The 13525-nt window shown below is 40.5% G+C and overlaps 1 non-coding gene across 1 annotated transcript; it reads right to left on the reverse strand.

Annotated features, from left to right (window-relative positions):
• Positions 1 to 12054: 12054 nt before the first annotated feature.
• Positions 12055 to 12197, reverse strand: LOC132653346 (small nucleolar RNA SNORA48). The gene has a single exon (XR_009591113.1). It is a non-coding gene; the product is annotated as a small nucleolar RNA SNORA48 (small nucleolar RNA).
• Positions 12198 to 13525: the final 1328 nt, after the last annotated feature.

The following is a 13525-nucleotide window of genomic DNA, read 5'->3' on the forward strand; positions in this document are numbered from 1 at the left end:
GTTGAGCAAATGTCCTTGTGGTATATGCCCAGGAGTGGTATAGCTGGGTCTTGAGGTAGGATTATATCCAGTTTTCTGAAAAACTGCCAGATTAATTTTCAAAGTGGTTGTACAAGTTTTTATTCCCACCAGCAATGGAGGAGGTTTCCCCTTGCTCCACATCCTCCGCCAGCATGTGTTGAGATTTTGATCTTAGCCGCTCTGATGCATGTAAGATGAAATCTCAGAGCAGTTTCTGTTTACATTTCCCCGATGACAAAGGATGTTGACCATTTCTTTAAGCGCTTCTTGGCCATTCGAGATTCCTCTGTTGAGTATTTTCTGTTTAGCTTTGTACCTTATTTTTTAATTGGATTATTTGGTTTGTTGGTGTTAATTCCTTCAGTTTTTTAAAATATAGTTTGGATATTAGTCCTCTGCCCAGATACAGAGTTGGTGAAGATATTTTTTCAATCTGTAGGCTGTTGTTTTGTTCTGTTGACAATGTCCTTTGCCTCACAGAAGTTTTTCAGTTTCAGGAGGTTCCATTTATTTATTTTTATTTTTCTATTTTTTTTTTTTTTTGGGTTTTAGAGACAGGGGTTTTCTGTGTAGCCTTGGCTGTTCTAGACTCACTTTGTAGACAATGCTGGCCTTGACCTCACAGTGATCCACCTGCCTCTGCCTCCCTGAGTGCTGGGATTCCAGGCATTCGACACTATATCTGGCTCAGGAGGTCCCATTTATTAATTGTTAATCGTAGTGCCTAAGCTGTTGGTGTTCTGTTCAGGAAGCTGTCTTCTGTAACAGAAGGATTCACGGATACGGCTCACCTTTTCTTCTGTTAGATTTAGTGTATCCGGTTTTAAGGTGAGGTCTTTGATCCACATGGACTTGAGTTTTGTGCAGGGTGATAAGTGTGGATCTATTTGCATTTTTCAACATGTAGACAGCCAGTTAGACCAGCACCATCTATTGAAGATGCTTTTTTTTTTTTTTTCATTGTATGGCTTTGGTTTCTTTGCCAAAAATCAAGTGTCCGTAGGTGTGTGGGTTTATTTCTGGGTCTTTGATTCAATTCAATTGATGGACCTGTTTGTTTTTATGCCAATACCATGTGGTTTTTATTACCATTGCTCTGTAGTACAGCTTCAAACCAGGCGTGGTGATACTTCCAGGAGTTGTTTTATTGTACAGGGTTGTTTTAGTTATTCTAGGTTTTAAATTTTTCCATATGAAGTTGAGAATTGCTCTTTCCAAGTCTGTAAAAAAATTGTAATTTTGATGGGAATTGCATGGAATATGTAGATTGCTTTTGGTCAGATGGCCATTTTTACTATGCTAATCTTACTGATTCATGAGCATGGAGGATCTTTCCATCTTCTGATATCTTTTTCAATTTATTTCTTCAGAGACTTGAAGTTTTTGTCATACAGGTCTTTCACTTGTTTGATTAGAGTTACACCAAGATATTTTATATTATTTGTGGTTATTGTTAATGGTGCTGTTTCCCCGTTTTTTTGTTTTTGTTTTTTTTTTTTCTGAGCCCATTTGTTGTTTGTGTACAGGGGGGTTACTGATTTTTTTTGAGTCAATTTTGTATCCAGCTATGTTGCTGAACGTGTTTATCAACTGTAAGACTTTACTGATAGACTTTGGGGGTCACTCATAGATCATATCATCTATGGATAGTGATACTTTGACTTCTTCCTTTCTAATTTGTATCCCCTTGATCTACTTTAGTTGTCTTATTGCTCTAGCTAGGACTTCAAGTTCTATATTGAATAGATAAAGAGTGGGCAGCCTTGCCTTGTTCCTGATTTCTGTGGAATTGCTTTAAGCTTATCTTCATTTAATTTGATGTTGGATTTTGGTTTGCTGTATATTGCTGTTTTTATTTTTAGGTATGCTCCGTGTATCCCTGATCTCTCCAAGACTTTTAACAAGAGGGGTGTTGGATTTTGTGAAAGGTTTTTTTCAGCATCTAATGAGATGATTATGTGGTGTTTTTTTTTTCCCCGTTTGTTTATATGGTGGGTTGCATAAATGGAAGTTTGCATATTGAACCTGTATTCTAGGGATGAAGCTACTTATCATGGTGAATGATATTTTTGATGTGTTCTTGAATTCAGTTTCCAAGTATTTTATTGAGTATTTTTGCATCAGTGTTCGCGAAAGAAATTGGTCTGAAATTCTCTTTCTTTGTTGAGTCTTTGCGTAGGTTAGGTATCAGGGTTCCTGTGGCCTTATAGAATGAATTTGGCAATGTTCCTTCTGCTTCTATTTTGAGGAATAGTTTGAGAAGTATTCATATAGTGGTTACTTGAAAATCTGATAGAATTATGCACTAAAATCATCCGGTCTTGTGCTTTTTTTTTTTTTTTTCCTTTGGTTGGGAGACTTTTAATGACTTCTTCTATTTCCTTAGGGATTATAGGTCTATTTAGATTATTTATCTGATTTTGATTTAAGTTTGGCAAGTGGTATCTATCAAGGAAATTATTCATTTAATTTAAAATGTTCAATTTTTGCAGAGTATAGGCTTTTGAAATAACACCTAATGTTTCTTTGAATTTCCTCAGTGTCTGTCCCTCTTTTCATTTCTAATTTGGATACTGTCTCTCTTTCTTTTAGTTTGGCTAAGGGTTTGTCTATCTTGTTGATTTTGTCAAAGATCTAGCTCTTGGTTTTGTAGGTTCTTTGTATTGTTCTTTTTGTTTTTAATTTATTGATTTCAGCCCTGAGTTTGGTTATTTCCTCTTCTCCTCTTGGGTGTGTTTGCTTCTTTTTTGTAGAGCTTTCAGGTGTTGCTAAGTGTGAGTTCTCTTTCATTTTTTCTGAAGACATTTAGTGCTATGAACTTTCTCTTTGGCACTGTTTTCATTGTGTCCCATAAGCTTGGTTATATTGTGCCTTCATTTTCATTGAATTTTAGAAAGTCTTTAATTTCTTTACTTCTCTGACCCAGTGATCACTGAATAGGAAGTTGTTCAGTTTGCATGAGTTCATAGGCTTTCTGTTGTTTCTGTTGTTGTTAAAGTCCTGTAATGCCAGGTTCATGGGACCCTCAGAGACCACCAGGAGATGGCTGTTTCTGTGATTGCAGTTTTGTCCCGGGATATTAGCCCAAGTACAGGCTGTGATTTATTGTCTTTAGTTTCGCTTTTGTCTGAGATGGCCAGCTCCTTTTATGTGTGACTTAACTGTTTGTTGAAATTGTCCTCTTTATTTCTTTTCATTTTCCTGAATTCTTCTGATGAAAAGACTGACCGATGATATGGGACGGAATACTTCCAAACCCCCTGATTTGGTTCTGACTCATTTGGGAGAAGTTAAGATTAGAGGTCACGGTCTTTCAGTTGATGTGAGGAAAGGAAAAATGATGACGTTTTGCAGCTTAGAATGGCCCACCCCAATGTGGGCTGACCTCCAGAAGAAACTTTCCACCTTCCCACTGTCCTTGCAGTGGAGGATAGAGTCTTTCAGAAAGCATGTGGGCACCCAGACCAAGTGCCCTATATTGTAGTTTGGAAGAATCTAGTGATTCATCCATCTCCATGGATCGAGCCCTTTCTTACCCCCACTAACAATCCTCCTTCCACAGACCCTAAACCCCTCCCCCCTTTACTCTGTTTTGCAGGATGGGACTCCCATGGAAATAATTTTTCCACCTTCTCTTCCTCCCACTCCTCAGCCAGCTCCAGCCCCTTTATCCAGGTTGGAACCACCATCTGGCCCAGCACCAAAGACCCAGAGCTTGCTGGGTAGCCTCTCCCTCTGGGGAACCAGATAACTGGAGAACTCAGAATGCCAAGTTCTCTGACAATTCTAGGGATTTGATTGATCTCTTTGAAACTGTTCTTTTTACTCGCCAGCCCACCTGGGACGATTGTCAACAGCTTTTAAGAGCTTTGTCTGCCACAGAAGAGTGTGGACATATATTTCAGAAATACACAAAAATGTCTCAGACACTACAGGAGTCCCAAGCACAGATCAAGCCCATATTGATGATTACTTTCCTTACAAGAGGCCCAACTGGGATTACAACATGGCTGCTGGTAGGGATTGTCTCCTAGTCTACCACCAGGCTCTGTTGGCAGGTCTCAAGGCGGCCACAAGATGGCCCACTAATTTGGCCAAGATGTATGATGTCAGACAGGGAATGGATGAAAGTCCAGTTGCCTTTCTTGATAGATCCAGAGAATCCTGGACATACTGGTATGGTTGCTTTGGCTTTCATTAATTAGTCTGCTCCAGACATAAAAAAGAAATTACAGAGAAGGGAGAGAACAGGACAAATGCGGCAAGATTTAGTTGAGGTAACTGAGAGAGTGTACAATAACAGGCACAGTTCTGAGGAAAAGCAGTTATGAGACTGCCCAGGTTGTGGCAAAGAAGCTGTTGAAGGACATTTTGCCCAGGTATGGCTTTCCTCACATGATGAGATCAGGTGATGGACCAGCATTTGTGCCGAAGGTAAGTCAGAATGTAGCTAAGTTTATTAGGGCAGATTGGAGATTGCATTGTGCATATAGGCCCCAAAGTTCAGGACAGATAGAGAGGATGAATAGAATATTAAAAGAGACCTTGACTAAATTGACCTTGGAGACTGGCACTGACTGGGTGATGCTCCTCCCCTTTACCCTTTATAGGGTTAGGAATTCCCCTTACCAGCTAAGGTTAACTCCCTTTGAGTTTATATGTGGGATGCCAGCCCCTATGGTACCCAACCTTAAGACTGATGCTACTGCTGAAATGGATAAAATAGGTTTTGAGAAAACGTTTAAGGCTTCTGTGCAAGCAGACAGCTCTCAAAGGGGCAACAGCAGCTTCTCAGGTAAGAAAGCTACAAGCCTCTATGAAAATTGGATTCATGAAAATTGGATTCAGCAGATAGCAAGGTGTTCCTCCCTTGAAAGTACAGCTAAAGGGAATAAAAATGAGTTTTACAGTTTTGTCTGTTTGTTTTGAATATGTAAGTTTACTATGTTCTATATTTCTTGATGTCTGATTATTGATTATTAAATGTATTAAGACTTTAGATAATGTCTGTCCTGTCTTAAAAACCAGGTTTATAAAAATAAGGTTTGAAACTCTGTTTATATAAAGTATTGAAACTGCACCTCCATGTGTTTGTATACAAGAACTTTTCTTGCTGGCAGCCAACATCAAAATAATACACTTGGTATTGATTTTAAAAGTACTGAATTGTGTGCATTGACAAAATTTGGTTTTGACTTTAAAAATTATGGTTATACTTTATGACTTCATTCCTCAAAAGGATACTTTATTTTGATATTGCAAAAACAGATTTCTTTTAAAAATGTGTTTTTTTTTTAACCTGCAAAAACAGGTTTAAAAATATGTTTAAGGCTATGAAATATTTTAAAGTTTATCAAGTATTTTAGACAATGACCTTGGCCATTCTAATAGGGAACTTGGAACAGTTTTTCAATCCTTTGGGGGAAGACAAAAGACTTTGATATTTATTTTGTTAATTTTACCAAATGAAATCAAGCCATACTATTTGAGCCAAATGGGAAAATTGCAGTTTTTATAATGGATTATGTCAGAATGATAAAATAATGAAAAGGGTTGTGATGAAAACTTTTATATGTTCTGAAAAATCAAGAAAAATGTCTGGTTAAATCAAAAAAATGGAGCTGGGAAAAGCTTAACCTGAAGGTAAATAGAATGTTATAGAAGGTATGAACTGCATTTGCTTTATTTTTTCACCTGCAAGTATGATTTGAGAAAGAACTCTTCATTTAAAAGGCTGATGTTTGTTCAATGCAAAATGTTTTCTTATGCTTTTTAGCCCAGGTTTATACAGGGTTATAGTTAAGTCATCGTTAATTATTATGTAAAATATATGCCTGGTTGCTAGTTCCTGTATAAATGGTTTGATGCTGTTTCTTTCTGGCCCATAGGTTTGAAATGGCCAGGGTCTGTCTCCGCTAAGGTTGCTGGCTGTGTTTAGTTCTGCATTTAATGCCAAATGAAACTTTTGTCCTTTATGCTTTTTTGCTGTTCAGTCTTAATGCAGTATGATAGGAAAAAAAAGATTTGCTGGCCCATCTATGTATTGTATCTGATTGGAAGTTTTGCTTTGAGATTAGTTCAGAAAGATATTTGAAGTTGTGCTAATGATTGTGGTTACTTATAAGAATAAATTTTATCTAGTCTTTTGTTTATGTTTTTAAAGTTAAGCCTAGGATGGATAATTATGAAGTTTGCCTATGTAGATCTATTTGAGATAAATATGGTTCTAAAACATTTATTTAAGGAATATGCCAAAAGTAGAGATTGTGACATTCTGTTTTATAGGATGCAATTTAAAATAAATAATTAAAATAAAAATAAAGAATAATTCAGATATGCTTGTCCTCAAGCATATCAGAGATCTGATGAACCTGGCATTACAGTCCAGCTTTAATCCATGGTGGTCTGATAAGATGCGAGGGGTTATTTTATTTTTCTTGTATGTGTTGAGGCTTGCTTTATAGCCAACCATATCGTCAATGTTGGAGAATGTTCTGTGAGGTACTTAGAAGAATATCTATTCTTCTGTGTTGGTTGAAATGTTCTGTAGGTATCTATTAGGTCCATATGATTCATGACATCTGTTAGTTTCATTATTCTCTGTTTAGTTACTGCCAGGGCCTTCCTGGGCATCTTCCCCAGCATGAAGGTCTTTGCTGACATGGCAGCCCACAGAGGAGATGAGGAGTTGAAGAGGGCAGAGAGAGAGTCTGGTGATGGTCAGGGGAATTTAGCAGCTCTGACTTTCTGGCAATCAAGGTGCTTCTGTGGCTCTGACTTCTAGCAACCTGGTGCGTCTTTATTTATATAAGTTTCACAGAACAAAGACAGATCAATGTGTAGGCATACATTTTAAATCTATTTTATTTTCGTTTCTTAATATCTCTTTCTCCCTTCTCCACCCCAATCCCTTCCAACACCCCAATAACAGGGACAAGAGAAAGAGTGGGGACAGGGGGTAGAGTTTTCTTTAGCTACTTCTTGCTGGTTAGGGTCATTGGGTTCCTTGCAGCAAGCTTAGTACTCTGTTCACGATATCTCCAACTTCTTCTCAATTGTATCAACAGCAACCAGCAGCAGCAAAGGGGGAAGCACCAGCAGCCTTCTTCATTGGAGCTCCCTTTCCTCTCTGGGCCCTGGCATTTAATCCCTTTCCAGAGTCCTCAGATTTAAACTATTGGCAGTTGGCAAAGGCCCTCTCCCAGAGCCTGCACCAGTCAAATAGTTTGCTGCTGTGGACAATCTGAATCAGTCCTATATCCTACACCGAAACAAAACAAAAACATGTTTACATCTATAACACCAGTGATTATCCAAGTGATACAGAGTATGTGTTTGATTACATGCTCAGGATTACAAGAGCAGTCACAATTAAAAAATACAAAAAAAAATATTCTTATTATTAGCCCTATAACTCCAATTTAAAGAATCTAAAGAATGTCTCCTCCAAAAGCAAACACATATATTATACGACAGCCTGCTTTTAGGCTGGCAAAGTTTGCTGTTTGAAAGCATTGCAGACAAACAAAAAATGTCTGGACCGGTCTTTTTATGAAAGCAATGCTAATGCCAACTCCCTTCCCTATATGTATCATCAGCTTTGCTATAAAGTAGGAAAAGCTTTTAGTCAGTCTGTCTTTGTTCACTGAATTCTTATTCCTCTAGGGGTGAACCCTGTATGAACCCCTGTCTTTAAACTACATTTTCAGAGAGCTCTAAGCCTATAATAAAAGACTGTGAGTCTGTAACATATTCTCCTGGTCAGTCAGTTTGTCAATTGTCTCTGTTTACCCTGCACTAGTTATGCCGTTTGAGTTACCTCAGAGACAGATATACCATGAAGATGAATGGAGTAATGGCCTCATCTATCTCTGTGCGTATCTGTGCTTAATGATCTCCAGGGCATATGGAAGATATGGAAGACTTCCAAGAAGTGGCCAAATAAAGCCAATTTGAGGATTTTCCTGAAAAGACTTAGACATAATATTTCTGAGGAAAAGACATGAATTGAATGGAATGCAGAAAGTCATCAATAATGTGACATGCTGAGACCAACACCCAGAAGTTATAGCTAGAAGGACAGTGATTGCAGCAATCCACTCAGCTTTCCTGGAACTGTGTCAAGCAGCTCTGCTGGTTTCATGACTATTGCTGTTTTCAGTGGTATGGCTGTGCTAAGCTTCTGTCTCAATGACCTGTTCATTAGTGAGAGTGGGGTGTTGAAGTTTCCCACTAGTAATGTAAGTAATGTTAGCTTTAATAATGTTTCTTTTACAAATGTGGGTACCCTTGCATTTGGAGCATATATGTTCAGAATTGAGATGTCACATTGGTGGATTTTTCCTTTGATAAGTATGAAATATCCTTCTCCATCCCTTTTGATTAATTTTGGTTGAAGTCTAATTTATTAGATATTAGAATGGCTACCTTAGCTTCCTTCTTGGGTCCATTTGCTTGGGAAACATTTTCTCAGCCTTTTGCTCTGAGGTAATGTCTAGCTTTGTTGCTGAGGTGTGTTTCTTGTATGCTGTAGAATGGTGTTTCCTGTTTTTGCATCCATTCTGTTAGCTTGTGTCTTTTCATTGGGGAACTGAGTCCATCGATGTTGGGAGATGTTAATGACCAATGATTCTTTTTTTTCATCAATTACACTTTATTCATTCTGCATCCCCCCATAAGCCCCTCCCTCCTTTCCTCCCAATCCCACCCTCCCTCCTCCCTCTGCTTGCATGCCACTCCCCAAGTCTACTAATAGGGGAGGTTCTCCTCTCCTTTCTGATCTTAGTCTGTCAGTTCACATCAAAAGTGGCTGTATTGTCCTCTACTGTGGCCTGGTAAGGCTGCTCCCCCCCCCAGAGGGAGGTGATCAAAGAGCAGGCCAATCAGATTATGTCAGAGGCAGTCCCTCTTCACATTACTATGTAACCCAATTGGACTCTGAACTGCCCTGGGCTACATCTGTGCAGGGGTTCTAGGTTATCTCCATGAATAGTCCTTGGTTGGAGTATGAGTCTCTGGGAAGTTCCCTATGTTCAAATTTTCTTGTTCTGTTGCTCTCCTTGTGGAGACCCTGTCCTCTCCAGCTCTTACTATTTCCCAGTTCTTACCTAAAATTCCGTTCACCTGCCCAACAGTTGCCCATCCGGCTCAGCATCTGCTTTGATAGTCTGAAGGGCAGAGGCTTTCAGAGGCCCTCTGTGGTAGGTTCCTAGGTTGTTTCCTGTTTTCTTCTTCTTCTGATGTCCATCCTCTTTGCCTTTCTGGATGGGGGACCAATGATTCTTTATTCTTGTTATTTTGATGTTGTTGTGGTGATGGTGGGGGGAGAGAGAGACAGAGAGAGAGACAGAGACAGAGAAACACAGAGAGAGGAGAAAGAGAGAGAAAATATGTCTTCTCTATCATGTTATAGTCTTATGAGAATGTGGCAAAGCTATCGTTGTGATGTGTTGGTGTGTGTGTATGGGCACCGGAGCATCTTGGAAGAAGTCTTATATTCTCTGGAGCCTCAACTCAGGAGAGGGCCTGTGGAATAATTGACTTGATCCAGCTCAGAGGCCTCAGATTTCTGACTGCTCTCCTGCTCTCACCAGCTTTACCATCTCTCTTCTCCCTTCACACTTTAATGACCAAGATACTCATTCAAAGGTGGCCATTACTGTCTCTGAGAAAATGCAGTCTGAGTGGAAGGGAAGGAGCTTTGTAGAACACAAAGATCAGAAAATTCCAGATGCCAGCATGGGGCACGGCTCTCCCTTGTTATCTCACCCACTTTGTACATGATCATGTTTCATGTAGTACAACAGCTTTCCAGTGTGCATAGGGAGTTTCCATGATGACATATTCCTTGTAAGAACCCAGTGAAGAGGGCTCATTGACCAGAAAGTGATGAATCAGTACAGAGGACAGGGGTCTAGAAATGGTGGCTGGTATTTCAAAGCTCCCCGAGTGTTTCAACATTCACTTTCAGCAGAGAATGCTGCTCCAGCATGTCTTTGAATATTATTTGCATCCTACTTCCTTCATTAAGAATCTATACTCAGGGCTGGAGTGATGGCTCAGTGGTTCAGAACATTTGCTGCTCTTACAGAGGACCCAGGTTTGATTTTCAGTACCCACATGGTGGTACACAACCATCTGAACCTCCAGTTCCAGGTGATCTGAGATCCTCTTCTGACCTCAGTAGCACCGAGCACACATGTGTGGTGCACACTCATACATACTCACACAAATGAAAATGAATGAATTAAGAAAGGCAAACAACTATACTAATGACTTTCTCAGTTTACCTGACTTGAAGAGCCTTGAGTGTCAGCTGACTGTCTAGAGAGCTGTAGATAAGAGTGGTGTTGTGCTGTGGGTGGCTGTTAGCCCTGCTAGTGTTGATATTACTGAACCTGAAGTTGAGGAGAGATGAAGAATCTGCCTTGGAGTCCCAGTTTCAGCCTGTTACAGCACATGCTTTGATTGTGGCTTATCTCCAAGTTTCTTTTCACAGCAAATGTTTTCTGTGACAGCTATGAGAGCTTGGCTAATACCAGTGGATGGAACCTCCAGGGAAGTATACAGGAATTCCATGGTTCACTATTCATATGGTAAAGCATAGGGGTGCCTTTCAGGGTAGGACTAAGGAGCTACCTGCTCTTCAACCTTTGACTCTAGTTATGTGGTCACTTGTTTTTGCCTAGAAGTGTGAGCAGCTGCTAGACTTTAGCCAGGGAGTGGGGAGTAGGGTTTGTGTGATAGGCCTTGTTTCTAGCATGATAAGATAAGCAGAATCTCTGAGGCTACCAGCGACAACCTCTTGTCTCCTAGTTTGCCAGACACACACACACACACACACACACACACACACACACATAGATATATAGATGGATAGGTAGTTAGATAGATAGATAGATAGATATGACTATGGGTAGGTGAATAAGTTTTAGATATCTTTAATTATACTGATAAGATGGCCAGAAATAGATGGAATCAGAATCTTGGAGTTGGCTGTTGTCTAACCCATGATTTTGGCCCTGGGTGACCTGCCCTTTTCCCTAGAAGGGTAACTAGCTGTCAGATTGTAGCAAGAAGTATACGGTTGTGTGTAAAATGTTTGTTGTATTATATAAACACAGGGTCATTCTGAAATTGGGGTAAGGCCAATATATCCCCAAGGCTGTAAATTCATTGCACTAGGTAGAAGGAAAATGATGCTGGGGATTTATTCATCCAAAGTAACTCTAACCACTTGAAGCTTTCTAGGCTGGCCTTTTTCACATCCAAGTGAGCCCCACATGGTCTTTGACAAGGGCTATGACTTCTTAATCAGCTTAGCTCTCCCTTAGGTCTACTCTCAAACGCATCCCTGAACACACTTCCTTGTGGGGCCATGCTCATATATAAATCACTATAAAATGCCAAAGTCAGCATATGGCTCATCATGTTCCCTAGTTCTCTGACCTGGGTGAACTGTGTTTTCATTGGGATAAAGTGAGACTTAAATATGAATTTTCAGAAGTGGGACAAACCGATAGAGAGGAAAAATTTTTAAAAATTTATTGATTCTTTGTGAATTTCACATTATGCACCCCAGTCCTGCTCATCTCAGCATTCCCTTATGTCTGCCCTTCACCCTTGAAACCTCCCCTCCAAATAAAAAACACACAAGCAAGCAAGCAAACAAAGAAAATATAGAAAAATCTTATCATGGAAGCTGTGGTCTGTTACAGGAGGCTACTCCTCTCCATCCTTGAGCCTCTAGTTATGTTTCTCTTCATAATGCTTAAGCTGCTCCATTTCTCATTCTCTCCCATCTGATCACCACATACTTGCACATTGTGGTGGCTCCAGCTCCAGGCTGGCCACATGGCTGGCAGCTACCTGGGCGGCATCTTTCATCCTTGTTGTGTGGCGTGGTGGCAAGTGGGTGTCTATGGTCCGCTTGTGCTGTGCCCTGGAAAGCGTGTCTTTGGGTGGCATGGCAGTCCACAGATCTCTGTCTGTCTTCCTCCTCCCATGCTGTGCTGTCTGGATTTGATTTGATTTTTATGAGTCCTAAACACAAAACAGCTTTGGCCACCAAGCAGGCATCAAGCCAAGATAAATAAGGGACTGCCATCTGCTCTGCCCCTGACTGATATAAGAACACCACCACCAACAAGTTGTCTCTTTGCCATTTGCCAGAGAGTAAAGAAGAAACTTTTGGAGTTTCCTTCACCATGTTATCTCTTGTTTCTCTGCCTCTGGGTAGGTTTGGCTATGCTATCTCCCTAGTCTGCTCTGACAGAAGGGAAAAGGAAGCCAGGTTGACAACTCACCATTTTCTTAGTCAGGATCTACTGTTGGAGTTCCAAGTCCATCTGTGTCCTGGTTTGGCCCTGTCACCTCTGCACTCCACTCAGTCTTCGTTTTTCTGTCCATACTGAAAATTTGACTCCCACAGATTGGTTCTCTTTTATGTCCTTGCTACCTCCTTTCTGATTTGGTTGATTCATGGGGGATACCACTAGGAGGTTGAAAAGTGGAAAAAAGAAAGGGTTTGGGTCACAGTTGCCTTTGCCAGCATTATGCCTAGCAATGCAGTTCTAACCAGTTTGTGGGAACTCCATTATTGCTCCTTCATGCAAGATTGTTGATGAGCTTCTTGCTGTTGCTAGTTTACAGATGCCATGTCAGAGCACATTTGATGCTTTCCAACCCCATCTACCCTTCTGAAAGGAGCCTTTTGTCAAAGAACTTCAACCAAGATACTGGTGGTGAATTCTGTGTTCTGTGGTTGCCCAGGATGATACAACTCTACATTGGAGGGAGAAACAGCAGACATTCCCTGGCAAGGTAGGTGCTTCAGCTAAGATTGCCCTTCAACAGAGCCCTTGGCTGTGGCATTCAGAGTGGCCACTGCCTTTGTGAGAAACTGGACCTTTCTCTACTCCTTACTGGGTCTGAGTAGCTCCATCCATTCAAGAAGGACTTGATGATTAATCCTCATCACCTTGAGAGTATATTATATATTCCTGTCCAGCTTGTACTATGGGTTTGGGGGTAGCTTATCTTCCTCTGATCCTTCTGGGGCTGTAACAGTCCCTAAGGTAATCTCATCAGACAGTGGGAGCTGTCTAATGAGAAAGCACAGATGATCATATCTGGGAAACAGATATAAAGAATACATGCCTGTGATCTCTTTGGGTTGGTTAAGTGAGACAATGTGTATAAAGTCCCTCAGAAATGCAAGGTCCTTGTAAAATAAAGAGGCAGTTTTTATGCTAATGACCACACCAAGAACTGCCCTCTGTTCTTTTCTCCAAGAAACCAAGATGGGATGTTCACGGCCTGGTTTCTGTTAAGCTATGTTTTGGTGGAAGTCAGTCAGGCTCTCTCCTCTGTTGTTTATGAGCTTTGAGGCAGCTATCTCCACCCTATGGCACTCAGTCCAGTTTGGGTAGCTGCTGGCTGTTAGGTGTGGCTAGGGGGTGGGAACTGGCAGGATGCCTATATCCAGAGTATAAGGCAATCCAGG

Source organism: Meriones unguiculatus, chromosome 3, assembly GCF_030254825.1.
Source record: "Meriones unguiculatus strain TT.TT164.6M chromosome 3, Bangor_MerUng_6.1, whole genome shotgun sequence".
NCBI lineage: Eukaryota > Metazoa > Chordata > Mammalia > Rodentia > Muridae > Meriones > Meriones unguiculatus.